The sequence below is a fragment of the Lissotriton helveticus genome, chromosome 7 (assembly GCF_964261635.1).
Source record: "Lissotriton helveticus chromosome 7, aLisHel1.1, whole genome shotgun sequence".
NCBI lineage: Eukaryota > Metazoa > Chordata > Amphibia > Caudata > Salamandridae > Lissotriton > Lissotriton helveticus.
Genome location: NC_136068.1, coordinates 1,347,071,751 through 1,347,087,597, shown reverse-complemented (window position 1 = coordinate 1,347,087,597; position 15,847 = coordinate 1,347,071,751).

The following is a 15,847-nucleotide window of genomic DNA, read 5'->3' as shown; positions in this document are numbered from 1 at the left end:
CACCATCCAAAACAAACAAGAGCTAATCCAAATTACTTCTCTAAATTATAGCATAAAATGCCTAAACAGCCAGGAAGAGGCGGGGAGAAATAAATTCCTTAACAGCCAGGTGGGGCAAGGGAGAAAATAGGAAAATGAGGAAGGAAAAAACAAATAGCTAATATATCCATGTTGATCGTCTCAACATGTTATACCAATGCAAGAAGTCCTGGTAGGAGAGGTACACGCACAATAAAATCTAATTTTCCATCTTTTCAGTGAGAAGATACAATGATAAATCATTCAAATGTGTTGCCACAGTTATTACCATGAGAGAACACCACAGAAAAACACCACCAAAAAGCATACATTATGGGGATCCTCTACTGGTTATTTCTTTAAAAAAATGAATCCCATTATCAGTTTTGCACCCGAGGTGTTATGTGGCTCTACATTAGAAGACAAAAACATATACAACAGTGTATGTGTTACTGAGAAACGATGTAGGGACTGTTCATAAAAAATAATGTAACACTTCATCAGTATTCTGTCCCCTGCCTTAACTGCATAGGCAGCATATCCATGCATCCTCCTCACTTCTAAGTACCAATTCCCAATTGCCCCCCTCAGGTCTCGGGGGATGTGGTCAGGGCCCAGGAACCAAATACTGTTGTCTTCCATGTGCTGTTCTCTCATATGGAATGTCATAGGGTACCTCAAGTCTTTATTTTTATGGCAGAAACATGTTCCTGTATGTGAAGTTTTAAAGGTCCCATCGTGCTACCCACATACATCTTGTTGCATTCACATCCAATAATGTAAACAACAAACTTAGTTTTGCAATTGATGTGGTGCCTGATGTCATACTCTCTGTTTGAGTTATAACTGAATCGTTTAGTCCTGTTCTATCCCAATGGGTATATGTTACATTTTTGACAGGTATACAAACCATGTACTGTGAATAGTAACCATGTTTTCTCTTTCGTAGTTATTAGGTAACTGGGGCATAGCTAGTTCCTTTTTGTTGTTCCCCTTCGATAGGTCACTTTGGGGAATTTAGTTATATTTTCCTGAGCCCAAGGAGCTCAGTGAGTGGACCTCAGTGTTTTCTCAAAATCCTATATATTTTGTCACTGTGTGTGGTGTACTGTGTGATAAAGGAAAGATGTGTCTGTGTGTCCCTTCTCTTTTCCCGATTGGGTCTCCTAACTAGTGTATCCTGTCTGATTATCCATCCAATTTTTGTTTCTGCGTATGTTAAAATATCCTTGTCATATCCTCTGTTCCTAAATCTCAGTTTCATTTGAGCCAACTGGGGTGGCTGAGTGGGCTAAAGAATGGTGTTGGATTAAACCCAGATCAGTTGACTGGGGGTGAGTGTTAGATTTGTTCAAACGCTCCGTCCATCATCCCCTTTTGTATCGCTTTGTTCGCCCTAATTTGGCAGGGTATGCTCAGACGTGAGTCCCTTGCTCACTTGGCCACTGAATTCAAGATAGCCTGGCTGATGAGGATTATGGATCCGAAACCGGTCCCAGGATGCTTGTTTCCAGTCCAGGGAAGACATGGCTTGGCAGTTCGGGCTGGACTGTTTCCATGAGGCACAGGGTCAGACTGATTTGCATATGGCCATGTCTGAACTGGGGTGGCTGAGTGGGCTAAAGAATGGCGATGGATTAAACCCAGATAGGTGACCCGGTCGACTACTTTCGTGAGAGCTCCGCCATACCTGACGAGTAAGTTCCTTCCATGCAGCGAGTCCCAAATTTTAATTATCTATCTCCTTTTGGCTGTTGGAATTAAACTGTCCGTCCTGTATTTATTTTTTTAAAAACTATCTTTGAAGCAGATATCCTGTTTCCACCGGGCTGGGCTCAGCGTGTGTAATTTCCATCGGTCTGTTTCACTTGTCCATACTCATGTGAAAGTTCGAAGGTAATTATTTCTAATTGGTTATTCGATTGGCCTCTGGATACGTATTCCTAGCTGCTTTATATACTATGCATTGCAGCATTGTATAGTCTTACTCCTTGTCTGATAGCTCCCTTTCAATACGAGCCCCCCTTTAATGCGACCCTACTGTATCTGTGATCTGGTGGTCGCTTAATACACCATTCTTTATTCTGAGATGGAACGGGCAATGCTATATTCTTTGTCTCTCCTCTACAGTATTCCCACTAATGTACGTGTCCACAATTCACTGGTATTGTGATTGCTGCACCTCTGTCTTTTCATTGAACAACCGCTCCCCTGAATATATAGGTGAGCAGTCATTATTTGTCATCTTCATTCAGACTTTGCTAAACATTTAAGTGAATAGGATCGGATGTATTCTTAGACTTGTTAAAGCACTCTTTCTTTTTTAGATAGTCTGATTTCAGCCCTCCTATTTTATTTTATATTATATAAAAAAAAAATTATTTGACATGTGGTTATGGTCGCTCTTATTTTAAATACCTTGGAGTATATATGGACTATACGACTGTTATTTCCTTTCCATACACAGTCCACAAAGTCTGTTTATTCATCGCCCTCTTCCGTGTCAGCGGCCATCTACTGAGTGATCTGCCGTTTTCCGTCTTGAAGGCTTAGACGCTGCTCTTCCCTCCAGTATGTGAATAACGAGAATGTGTCCATGCCACCCTTTTTATTTATTTTTCTGTAACATTGAAGTTAAAAGGTTTTCTCCCCCTTCATCTTTTTTCTACCTAGGTTAACTGAGACTGCCCCCCCGGCCTATCTTTTTTAGTGTGTGTTACCCTTATATAGGAATATTTTTCTCTTTTTCACTGCTAGAAAGTTGTTTGTCTGCAGGTATGTTGTTTTAATGTACTGTGACTGAATTATGTCCTTGTTGCACTCCAATATTTACCTTTCCCCCCCCCTTCCGTTCTTTAGTATTATGGAATTATGGTTGATTTATTCTGTTTTTGCCCACAGATACGCTGGGATATTCTGTTGTTCGCCCAGAAACCTTGGAATTGAGCTGAAATTTCATCCCTTTGATAAATCGGAGGATCTTGATGGCCACATATAACTGAATGACTTGCGCCCTGATGAAGGAATTTCCCATGGTGGCATTTTTCCGAAACGCGCGTCAGCGCTTTCTTCTGTTTGTCTGCTGAGAATGTGTTTGCAGTTGACGGTATCTTGATGTATGTGGTGATTTTTGGATGTGTGTATGCTTGAGGGTATGAGTGACTATTGTATATAAAATGTTTTTATTGTTCCTTGTTGCTCTGGTCTGACGTTACATGAATTACATATGTCAATAGAGTCTCTGAAGTAATGAAGTCTTCTTTTTTATAAATATATATGTACATGACAATAAAATGATTTAATATCACCAGCTGTTCTGTGGGCAATTGTTTATATTTGAACTTATTGGTCCTTTAGAGTAATGGGAACTTCCCTTTCATGTTGTTACAATTATTGGCGATGGATTAAACCCAGATCAGTTGACTGGGGGTGAGTGTTTGATTTGTTCAAACGCTCCGTCCATCATCCCCTTTTGTATCGCTTTGTTCGCCCTAAGTTGGCAGGGTGTGCTTAGACGTGAGTCCCTTGCTCACTTGGCCACTGGATTCAAGATAGCCTGGCTGATGAGTATTATGAATCCCAAACCGGTCCCAGGATGCTTGTTTCCGGTCCAGGGAAGACATGGCTTGGCAGTTCGGGCTGGACTGTTCCCATGAGGCACAGGGTCAGACTGATTTGCATATGGCCATGTCTGAACTGGGGTGGCTGAGTGGGCTAAAAAATGGTGATGGATTAAACCCAGATCAGTTGACTGGGGCGAGTCTTTGATTTGTTCAAACGCTCCGTCCATCATCCCCTTTTGTATCGTTAAATAAAAATATGTCACTTGAAATGCAGTTGCATCTGATGTGTACCACTTCATCAAATTGTATATTCTTAATGACAGACGTAGGGTGGGCACCAGTTGCCTGTAAAGTGCTACTACAAGCAGTCGGTTTTCTGAACATACTACTCTGTATGGTGTTGTCCGTCCGTCCGTCCATCCGTCTATCTATCTATCTATCTATCTATCTATCTATCTATCTATCTATCTATCTATCTATCTATCTATCTATCTATCTATCTATCTATCTATCTATCTATCTATCTATCTATCTATCTATCTATCTATCTATCTATCTATCTATCTATCTATCTATCTATCTATCTATCTATCTATCTATCTGTCTGTCTGTCTCTCAGTCTGTCTGTCTGTCTGTCTGTCTGTCTGTCTGTCTATCTATTTTACCTACTGGCAGACACCAGTAGGTAGTTAAATTTAGGCCCTAATTTTCATAGTAAAAACTTGCCTTTAACTCTGGCGCCATTTGACAAATCTGCACACACTTTCCCCACAAAAAAGTTTTGGGTGATCCGTTAAGCAGTAGCTGAGAAAAAGGGGAGGGAGTCAAAAAAGTACATATCCCATGTTAATCCCAATGGAGATTTTGAACACGAATACAGCTCAAACTGCCAGATGGAATTACATTAAATTTGGCAGAAAGCTAGCTCTCGGTCCAGAAAGAGTGTTTTTTGTTATTTCATGTAAATCCATTCAGTAGCTTTTGAAATATTAAAAGAAAACCACATTTGTATATTTGGCTAAGAAACCCTCTGTGAATCCTCCTGATTTCCTGCATCTGATTGGCTGTCAAAACTTCAACCAGGAAGGGTTGGCAGCCATCTTGGGGCTTGGCCTCAGCTGAGTCAAAAAAAAGAGTAAAAATAAAGGCAAGGGGCAAGGTAGGAATACCCGGACTCCCTAGCCCTGGGGCAGGGGTCCCCAGGTACACCACCAGGGCAAAAGACATTCTTTCAAAACGTTTTGCTGCAAAATCACGCAGATTTGTGAATTTGAAGGAAATATAAATGCTGTTTAATGATTAGTGCCCTGGTGGACCAGGTCCAGGGGGTTCTTTTCATAAAATGGGGAGAGGGGCACACTTGGTCCCCCTCCCAATGGCCTATATTTCCCCCAGGGACTGCCACCTCCCCAGGGCAGGCTGATAGTAATGTATCTGGAAGGAGCCTATGCATTCCCTTCCTGAGGCTTTTTGGAGCACCATGGACCACCATCTCCCTGGGAATTGATAAAGAAAATGGAAGGGGGTGCATGGATCCCCCTACATGGCATTTAAGGGCCCGGAGACCACCACCTCCCTGGGGCCATGAATTAAATTTAGAGGGAGAGGAGGCCTCCAGGACCCACCCACCCCGAAGGCTTTTAAGAACCCTGGGTATCATCACCTCACAAGGTTTTATCCTCCAATAGAAATAGGATCACACATATAACTGAGAGCTTGTTGGAGGCCCTCTCCCCTTTATCAAACACCCTGCAAACATGCCTCCTGGCGCAACACTCATTGGGATGAAATCCCCTTGAATGCTAAGGGTCATTAGGGGCCAAGAACACCTCCTGTTTCCACCAGTAAGTCCCACACAGCAGGATTGCTGAGAGCTCCTCGGAGGCCTGTCTCCCTTCTCAACCACTCTCCAAACAGGCCTCCTGGTGCACTACCGGTTGGGGGATGAAGTAAACACAAGGAGATGATGGAACTTTTCAGACACCACCCCTAGTCATGGATCTGGCTTAAATCCATCATCCTTCTTTATCTCACAACGACACCCCTGTTCAGACACAGCCATAGGCAAATCAGTCTTCACACTGGTTCTCCAGGGAACAGTCCAGCCTGAACTGCCAAATCAGGTCTTCACTGGACAGGAAACAAGCATCCTGGGACCGGTTTCGGGGTAACACCCTTCACCAGCCAGTCTAGCTTGAATCCAGTGGCAAAGTGAGCAAGGGGCCTATGTCTGGTCATACACTGCTAACTTAGGGCGAACAAAGCGAACACAAGGAGATGATGGACAGAGCACTGAAACTTTTCATACACTCACCCTCAATCACAGATCTGGGTTGAACCCATCATCGTTCTTTAGCTCACTTCACCATCCCAGTTCAGACCCAGCCATATTCAAATTAGTCCGGACTCTGTTCCTCATGGGAACAGTCCAGCCCATACTGCCAAGCAAGGTCTTCCCTGGACAGGAAACAAGCATCATGGAACTGGTTTTGGGGTAACACCCCATATCAGCCCGGCCCTATCCCCACTCTCCCGGGGGCCACCAAGTCCATGCAGCACATGACCTACAGCAATGCACAGCGGGGGGTTTGCTGCAGGGCGCATGCTGCAGACAGCCAGCCCCTTCTTTGCACAGCCATTGACTCTTCAAAGATGGCTGCTGTCCATGAGGCCTAGTCCCTGGACAGGCCCTCTGCCCAACCCGCTATTGACCTTCATCCATCAAAAGATCCCCAACCCACATTCTTCTTTTATTTGTGTTTTTAAATATTTGTTATGATGTCACTTCCGCTGCACTGGTGCCCAAGTTTTACCACCACAGTGCAAAACCTTCCATCACACCTAACCCCTGCTGGCATCCACCCCCCCCACCCCCCACTGTGTACAGCCATAGACCATGCGTAGCCTACAGGGCCTGCCTTCTGCCGACCCCCTGCTACTGAGGCCAGCCCCTTCCTGTGTGGGTAGCCAACAGGCTCACGGACTCCCACCCCAAATTTGATCTGTTTACCTTTAATTTTTCCCTGGACTGTGGAACACCCGCAATTCCACTGCGCAAGGATCAGCCCCATGTTATTGCTCAATGAAGCTAGCACAGTCCCTATGTACCATTGTAGAAAATAGAAACCTTCTCAGGGGTCTCACTGATAAACCTGGTTCTTTTACCAACAAAGATGAGATTGGCACAGAATCTGAAATATAAAAAGAATGCATTTATTAACCTCAGATGAGGGAGACTACGTCACACAGTACACTCAGAAACTGTATAAGGCAGTCTCAGGAATACAGAAAACAGGAGCCTTATATATGTTTAGGGTTACATAGTCAGCATAAAACCAAGGGGAGGTCCAGGCTCATGTAAGCATGCAAAATGACTAATATGGGCATGCACGATCTGCTTGCTCATTAAAGTGGGAGGAGAGTTACTTCTCCATACATCAGCAAAAATAGTCTGACAGTTCTATAAGAGGGGCAGGTGCATTCTACCTAGCTAGGCCCTTCTGAGCATGTGCAAGGCTCTGAAGAGGGAAACATAACATGGCGAGCACATGGCTACCTAAAATGGCTGCCAAGTACAAAAATGGCTTTCAGCTCACGTGAACAAATCCCTGCAATCTTTAACACCATGGAGGTGAAACTTGAGTAGCAACTCCTGTGGGAGTACTGAGGTGCTTCATAGCAGAACCGCACTGGGTCCCATGGGAGTACCACTATACCTACCTACCCATGGCATGAAAAAAAAGTGAATTTGCAGGTCTCATCAGGACAGTGGATATTTGTCTATACACCCAGGAGAAGAAGAAAGGTTCTTAATCCTCTATATCCACAGTAACTGAGTCAATATGTGTGGTATTTAGTCTTAAACCATACCTTGAGTGGTTTTACGAGTAGGAGTGGGCTGTATTCCAATTGCACGCTTTCACTAACTGCAAATAATCTGTGCAAGCCAAAGGAATTACTGCTTAACTGATAACCAGCTGAAAAGAGTTAAAACAGTGATGGCATGCAACAACTCCAAAGGGCCTTATTATGAGTTTGGCGGACCTGTGGACCATTGTACAGGCGGTCCGATTTGGAGAACACAGCACTCTGACTGCCGTATTACAAGTTGTGTAGACTGCCTTTCCGAAGACCGCTACTGAACCTCCGAGACCACCAGCAGACTGCTTCCTTTGCGGTTGAGGAAAGGCAGCCAATGCAGTGCAGTACAGGGGAGCAGCACCGCCATCCGTATTACGAGCAGCCTTTTCCACAAGCTGACTGCTTCAAGGTGGCGGACACAAAGGATTTGGCACCCTTGGCTGAGGGAAATATTCTTCCAAATGGGAGGCGGCAGGCAAGCCACCAATTGAACTCTAGGGACCAGATGTATGAAGCAATTTTCCCCTAAAAATAAGTTTGCAACTTATTAAAATGCTTTTTGACATGTACCAACCCTATTTTGCGAGTTGGCAACCTATTACTGACTCACAAAATAGGGTTTGCGATCGCTATTAGGTAGGGGCATGTTAACAGTTTACCATCCTAATAGTGAGTCGCACTGGTATGTAGAAATGTTTTGCAACCGGGACTACAGTCATTAAACATTCGCAGTTACCATCAACTTCAAGGTGGTGGCAACCCATTTCTAAATGAGAAGGGGTCCCCAAGGGATCCTATCCCCTGTGTGAATGTGGGCACCAACAATATTTAAGAGCAGGCAGTGGCCCCACGGACTACTGCCTACTCTTTAAAAAATGAAAGGGTATTTTTTCATTTTTATTTTGGAAATGCATTCTGTTTTCCTTTAAGGAAAATGGGCTGCATTACAAAAAAACATTGCTTTATTTAAAAAAAAAACAATCACAGACATGGTGGTCTGCTGGCCAAAGCAGGCTACCTTCCCTGTGATTGTAGTCATTCACAACAGGTCGCAAATTGCAAGCTGCCTCAGGAATAATAATGAGGCAGGTCCATCTGGCCAGGAAGGGCATGAATAAATTTCAGGAGGATCTGGCAGCTATAGCGGGGTGGATGGAGGCAAACTGCCTTCAATTAAATTCATCCAAAACTGAGATCCTCTTGCTTGGCAGAGACTCACACGGGTGGGCAACAACTGGTGGCAGCCAATGTTGGGTAATTCCCCAACGCCCAAAACCGTGGTAACAAATCTCGGCATACGGCTAGAGGAACATGCTAAATCTGTTGCAGGGACCTGTTTTGGTACTCTGCGCGGCCTTAAAGGGTCTGTTTGACCCTTATATGCGCCAGCTGGTTGTTCAAGCCACGATCCTGGCTAGGCTGGATTATTGCAACAGCCGTGTTAGGTGCTAACAAATGTGTGATAAATGGGCTCCAACATACCATGAGTGCAGCAGCTCGCACTTTATTTGCATTTCCTAAGTACAGCTCGTCTCAGGGGTGCTGTGCCGTCTCCACTAGCTTGCCATGGAGCAAAGAGTCTGGTTCAAAGCACTTTGTGCCATTCATAAAGTTTTGGGACAGCCATGCGCTTTATATATCACATAACATAACATTTGCGACTCACTGCGAATCACTAACAGTGTCGAATACACTGTTGTACATCACAGATTGCAATTTCCTAATAGCGATTTGCTGAAATTCGCTATTAGGAAATCGAAAACACGCAATTTCGTACATCTGGCCCTAAGTCATGCATTTAGCCCTACTTTTCTAAAAGGTCAGAAAACCAAAGTTCTACAGTAAAAAGTAGAACACATTTAAAATGTAACCCTTTTGATTATATGAAGATTATGTGGAGTCACGCACTGGACATAGGGCCATATGGATCATGAATTTTACCAGTAGCAAATGGCCCAATTGACAGAATGCGTTTTCATACGTATGAATTCCAATTTGTGATTCTGTAACATGTTACCAAATCCCAGTTTGGAATTGAGAATACATACCAATAATGACACATATGGCCTATAATTACACTTTCATACCAAGTTTGGGGCTATCTGTTAATGGAACTATGAAGAATATATTATTTTGGTTCAGAGAGTATTGCATGGTAAGCAGAGGCATGAAAGGCTTTGCACCATCACAAAGCCTGGGCTGTGCAAGGCTACAGACTTTGTGAGGGTAAAATCCCATAGGATTATAGGCTACAATGCGGCTTTCTCTTTCTTGTAATTGTAAAGAGCGCATCACTGCTTTGTGACCTCTCATGCAGTCATGCATCACTGAAATGTTTACAACTGCCACGCCAGTTATTACCCATCTGGACAGTGGGAGCTGTCTGTGAGGAACAAAGGTTACAATTATGAAACTTTGTGCCGCTGAGTTGAAGGACTGGACCTTGAAGTCCTCCATCTCAGAATTCAAGTCTCGATGCCTCCTCCGGCACAGTACAACAAGTTTGTCAGGTGACACACAGCACTGCAACCTGGCCAATGACACACCTGGGACCAGATCATCTGTAAAATATTTAACATGGATGAAAATGAAAAAAAGTAAGGTAAATCCATATAAGGTTAAAAGCAAAAGTGGATTTAAACTGTTTTATTTTATGCGGCCAGGATACTATCAAGCAGTGCAAGAAACATTGGGGTCCTATAAACTCAGGAAAGAAACTAAGGGTCTGATTGAAATGTTGGCACGACCCTTTAAGTCAACTTGAAGATCTAAAGATCACCTCATTTAGAGTCGGGCAGACCTTCACTATATAATAGGCAGAGATTACTCCCCCTCATCCACCTATACACACCTCTGACGGTCCAACGAAGTAAGGGCTGACAGAGGTTTGGCCCTGTGTCTGCCTGCCATATTTCGATTGTGCGGACAAATGGCCGGTTATCACTGCCATGAAAAACATGGCAATAAGGGGTAGTGGAAACTTTTAAATTACCCCCACACAATGAGGGAATGGTCCCATGGTTGGGACATTGTTTCTTTTATTTTACAAAAAGATAATGCGCCCATGGATGGGACATTGTTTTGTTTTTTTGAATTACAAAAAGAAAATTCCACTTTGGGTTTTCTTTTTGGAAGAAAAAAAGTTTTAAGTTTGATGTATAGCTCGATCATGTTGACAGAACCGTCCATCAAAGTTACAATGCATTTCCAGGAACCACCATGACACTAGAGGTATCCTCAGGGACAACAGACATCTCGAAATAAGGTGGGCAGAGTATCCTCGTCATGGTGGGAGCAAAGTACTCTGGGACGGTATTCCTCCGTCTACCAAAAATTAAATCAGCCCCTAAGTGTTTTAATACAGATTATCCAGAGCCTTACTTAGAGTTGCGTAGTAACAGAAAATTCCCTGATTTGTGAAGAAGGCCTTAAATCTGCAACTGAACAATTCACTTGCAGAGCTTCCTTTAACAAACTCTAAATTAGACCCTTAATGTGAGATTGACCAGAGAAACAGTGGTATGCAGAGATCACTGCCTTTCTACCCAAGGCATGAGTAGCTCATCCAAGTCTGGTTTTTCCTTTGCATTCTGGTATTTGTAGTTTGGCGCTTATAAAGGAAAAACAGATCTTCAAGTTCAATAAAAATCAGGACGAATTGAGCTGCTCGAATCTTTAATGGAGTGATTTATGATGTGTTGTTTTTGCATCACTCAAGTGATCCCAATGCCGGTGCAAAACCTGGCGAGCACCGGTGCCGCTCTGGCATCTATATCTCACTGACCACTGGCTGTCGAACAGATTTCATAGGTAGCAGCAGGTGCTGAGTGTTAAGATGTTTGCTGCCGCTGAGCGAGCGGAAGGACGTAAAAAGTACAACATACATCAATAGAATGCAAATCCAACACATGTATTCCGTTTTATGTGCACCTCGGCCTCGGCTGTATTTCTATGCCCTTTCCCTGGGGCCTTCCCTTTGAGGTTATGTTGTGATCGCGCCGTCCCTCAAGCGCGTATGATGTATATTTGAGCAAACTGCTAAATGATGAAAGTACAGTTGCATTCTTCCCAGGTGCTCCTTGACTAACTAATAGATCCAGGAAGTGTATACCCGAGGGGATATGACAGATTCACTTTTTCGTAGAAAGTTCTAGATCTGCCTGTCTAATTTGTCAAGGCAACCAGCGCACTGAAGGTATTTATTGGCTACTGATGTTTTAGTGCTCACTGGAACACAAGTTGCTGGTCTATGGAGGCCGCAGGCTTGAAATATTATCATAGAATGATACACACTATTATGGGAAAATATAATATTTTCATTTAAAATTTAGCATAAAACTCATCACTTTGAAAACAGATAAAATACATGCTGGGGTGAGTGTTGACACCTCTGCCTAACATAAATTTCAGTCCCTAAAGTGAAGTGTTAAAACAATGTACAGTATACATATAAATAAATTGCCAATTAAAGGCCATAAAATGCACATTTCTGATACTCTTTTAGTATTGTGATGGATGCTATCTAGCCTCATTCGTTTGGGACACCAAGTGGCATCATGGAACGTAAGAGAATCTCAGAATGGTGGAAGTAGAAACGGTAAGTATTGGCCTGTCCCTTACATGAGGTGCGCCCTGGTTTTCCCACGAGCACAGGTTTCACTAGGCAGAGCTGGGAACAGAAGGTCTCTCAGAAAGAATGGCCACGGGAAGTTTGATCATATTATTTTAACTCAGAGTAGGTACGATTTGATGTCTAGAAACGTACTGGTCTTTCATGTTGTGCACCTCTCAGAAGTTGGATGCATAGATGACTTCAAGAGTGATTGTACCCTACAACTAGATTAAAATGTCTAGCTGTCTCTTACTGCCAGGGCTGCGCGCTGTTTGTTCCTTGTTTTAGAGTACCCTTGTATGTGAATGGCATACCTCTATGACAACTGCAGGCTCTGAACAGAAAGTGGCAGACAGTGGAGCAGGACCACGGAGGGTTTCTGCCTTCTAAGTAGTGCACATTGGTTTTTATTAGAGTTTTCTGAATAGGAAAACACAAAACAAAATACCACAGCATACAAAAAGATAGTATAATTGTTTTGAAGCATGTAAACGATTAGGAAGGCAGGTATATACACATGAAACATCAACTCACTCAGTGTTTACCTACAATATGTGTAGAGCAGAAAAGAATGGGGTTTCGACAAAATATCGGAAAAAAAATATCCTGATACAAAAAAATTGTGTCAAGAATATTAGGAAGTCAGAAATATCGTCTACAATAATATTGAAGGTAAAAATTAGTTTTTTTTGTTTGGAATATTGTTGTAAAACATATCGATGTAGAAAATATCATTGCATGTAATATCCTTTGTAAGCATTAATTAGTATGTCATTTATTGTAGTATGTTTGATTGTGTACGTTTACTTTTTTTAACTTGTGTTTTGAGTAAGATAATGTATTAGTTATGAAATTGAAGACATTCGTTATTTGTAGTTGTATTAATATATAAATCATGGTTTTATATATTTTTTTCAGTAGCAAAAGATTAGGTTTTATGGGGATAAGGGTGGGGAGAAATTATAAAGTAAGTTTTATGGAGGTAATTTTAATAATAACCAAACTAATATGCTGCTATTTTTTAGAGTATTTTGTTACATTAATGTTTGTAATACATTTTAATTTAATGATAAATGAAATATATATTAATGGTATTGCAGTTAAAACATATTTTCTAAATATCAAAAATTAAAATAATTTAAGAAATACAACTATTTGAAAATGTATTTTAATAAAGTAAAATAATTTGATTTTTTTTACATAAAAGTTTAGAATTTTATGAGTTTTCCGGGAAACACATTTTAATAATACAAATATTGTTTTTTAGTTATTGTGATATTTTTAACACAATTTTATTTAATATTAAATACAATATATATTGATAGTATTAAATGATTTATAAAAAAAAAACTTAAAAAAGTATTAACTTATTTGAAAATTTTAAAATATTTATAAATCTATTTTATTGAAGTGAAATATTTGGAAATTGTTTTTATGTTAGCGTTTAACATTTTGTAATTTGTCTGAACAATATCGTTACATAATACAAATATTTAAAACTCTGGTTTAAAATTATAATTTTATTTTAAAATTATATTTTACCTTTTTTTAATCAAAAATTGGTTTTAATTCATTTCCAATTCCATAATTGTTAAATTTGGATTATGATTTAATTTGTTTTATGGCATAACATTTTGAAGTGGTAGTAAATACATTTATATTCTATTACATATTAATTGTAATAAATGTACTTTTATGTTTTAATATGTATATTTTGGTTTGTAGTTTTGAATAGTGTTTTTATAAATAAACATTTATTGTATTTTTTGTTAAATAATTGTGTGTTAGAATGGATTAGTAATTGTGTATATAAAACATTTATTTAAAATGTTTTGATTGAAGTGTATAAAGTAAACTTCAGCTCTTAAGGCCCTAATTAAGCGTCTGGCAGTCCAAAAACCATAAGACACTTGGTGGAGTGTGGTGGTGGACCAGCCACCGCCTCTTCGGCAGTCCGTCCACCCCATTACGAATTGGACTGCCATGGGCCTGCCATTGACAGCAAAAAACTGCCATTCCCTGGCGGTGGTACAGTGTATTTGAGGCCACGGCGGAGCAGAGTATAACGGCACGCTCTAGGCATATTGAATGATAAAATGAGGAGAAGGCGTGAGCTCAGCTCCAGGGCTGCTTCACTGGATTCTAACATCAGCAGACTGGGTATGAGTGCTAATGTGCTCAGCACTGCCACACAGGTCTGACTGATGGAATGGAAAACCATGGACCAAGCTAAAGGAATGGAAGTGAGAAATAAGTATGTGTCCCGGGCTGTCTGAGCTGTACATTTAGTGCTGCTTCCTGGCCCACCATTAACGAATCATCAAAGTCATTGCTCAGCTTCAGACAATCAATGGTAATGTTGCATGCATTTTTCCTTAACCGCCATGTTGAGTGTGACACAACATTGCAGATAAGGGTACATGCATGCAACATTGCCGGTGATTGGCTGAAGCTGAGCAACGACTTTGATGGTTCATTAATGGTGGACCCAGAATCAGCACAGTACACAGCTGATCTGCCACACCACGTACCAGGCATGGCCCGTGTAGTGCGTTATGCCGGGGCGGTGATGTCAGGCGGGGGAGGGTCAGGGTGGGGGCGTTGTAAAATGCGGGTTATGGACCATTACAGGTAAGTACCGAAAAAAAAAAATTGTTGCCTGCGCTGCATCACATTTGGCGATGCAGCGCAGGTAACGAAATTTGTTCTATTTATTTTTTTCGGTACTTACCTGTAATGGTCCATATCCCACATTTTACAATCCCCCACCCTGACCCTCCCCCGCCTGTCGTCACTGCCCCGGTATAACGCCCCGCACGGGCCGTGCCTGCCACGTACGCTTAAGCATGTCGGCTCACTAACCTTCTTGGGCATGTTGCGCAGAGCAGTGAACAGGTACTCCATTCTCTAAGCTGTTGTGTGCCAGAGATCGCTGCCCCTGTAAAAAAGAACTCGGGGCAGAATCCCCCACCGTCTCAGCTGCTGTGCACATCCAGTATTGTTGTTCAAATCCAGGGTACTGGGCACTAGAATTCCCAGACCGTGACAGGCTCTTGTGCACCTTGGTGGTGAACTTCGAAAGGGAGCGCGGCAGAGTGTGTCGAACTGTGTGCTGCCGTGCTGCAGATGAAGGACTGTGGGACCTCCCCATCTTCTCTGACCCCGGTACTGGCTGGTCAGTGCTCTTCAATCTTCATGCACCTCAGTGCCAAGCCTGGGGGGTAGAATTTTTACTGTACCTGAGGGTCGAACAGCTGGGTGGTTTTGCTTATTGGAGCTGTTAAATATGCCAGTGCTACAAATGTTATTGTATATAGGTTATAACCTCAGAATCAAATCACACTCCTTGAATGTGGAAAATGATCTATTGTTTTATCCAATTACAATTGTAAAGGCATTCAATAAAACTGACGTGTTTTATGATGTAATGTTTATTCTTCTAATTTAGGTGCTCTGAGTCCCTGCCAACGTGACCACGAGCATGTAAATGACTAACTGTAGGGCGGAGCAAAACTCTACGCATGCTTGCTGAGGATTCAGGCTCCTACACTGTAAAACTCCGTGAGCTCCACCCACCTCTACTCTTTATTGTCCAACACTTTCCCCCAATATGGTTAGATTGGAGTGGAAATAGTAAATTTTCCCCATTCCGTGTCCAACACCTTCCCCCAATATAGTTTGATTGGGGTGGGAAGAATCGATGAAACCCTTTTAGTGACTAGTTTGACGGTCTGAGGACTGTCAGACTCATGGGGGTTTGGTGGTGGCCGTCCAGCCACTGCTGCACCGGTAA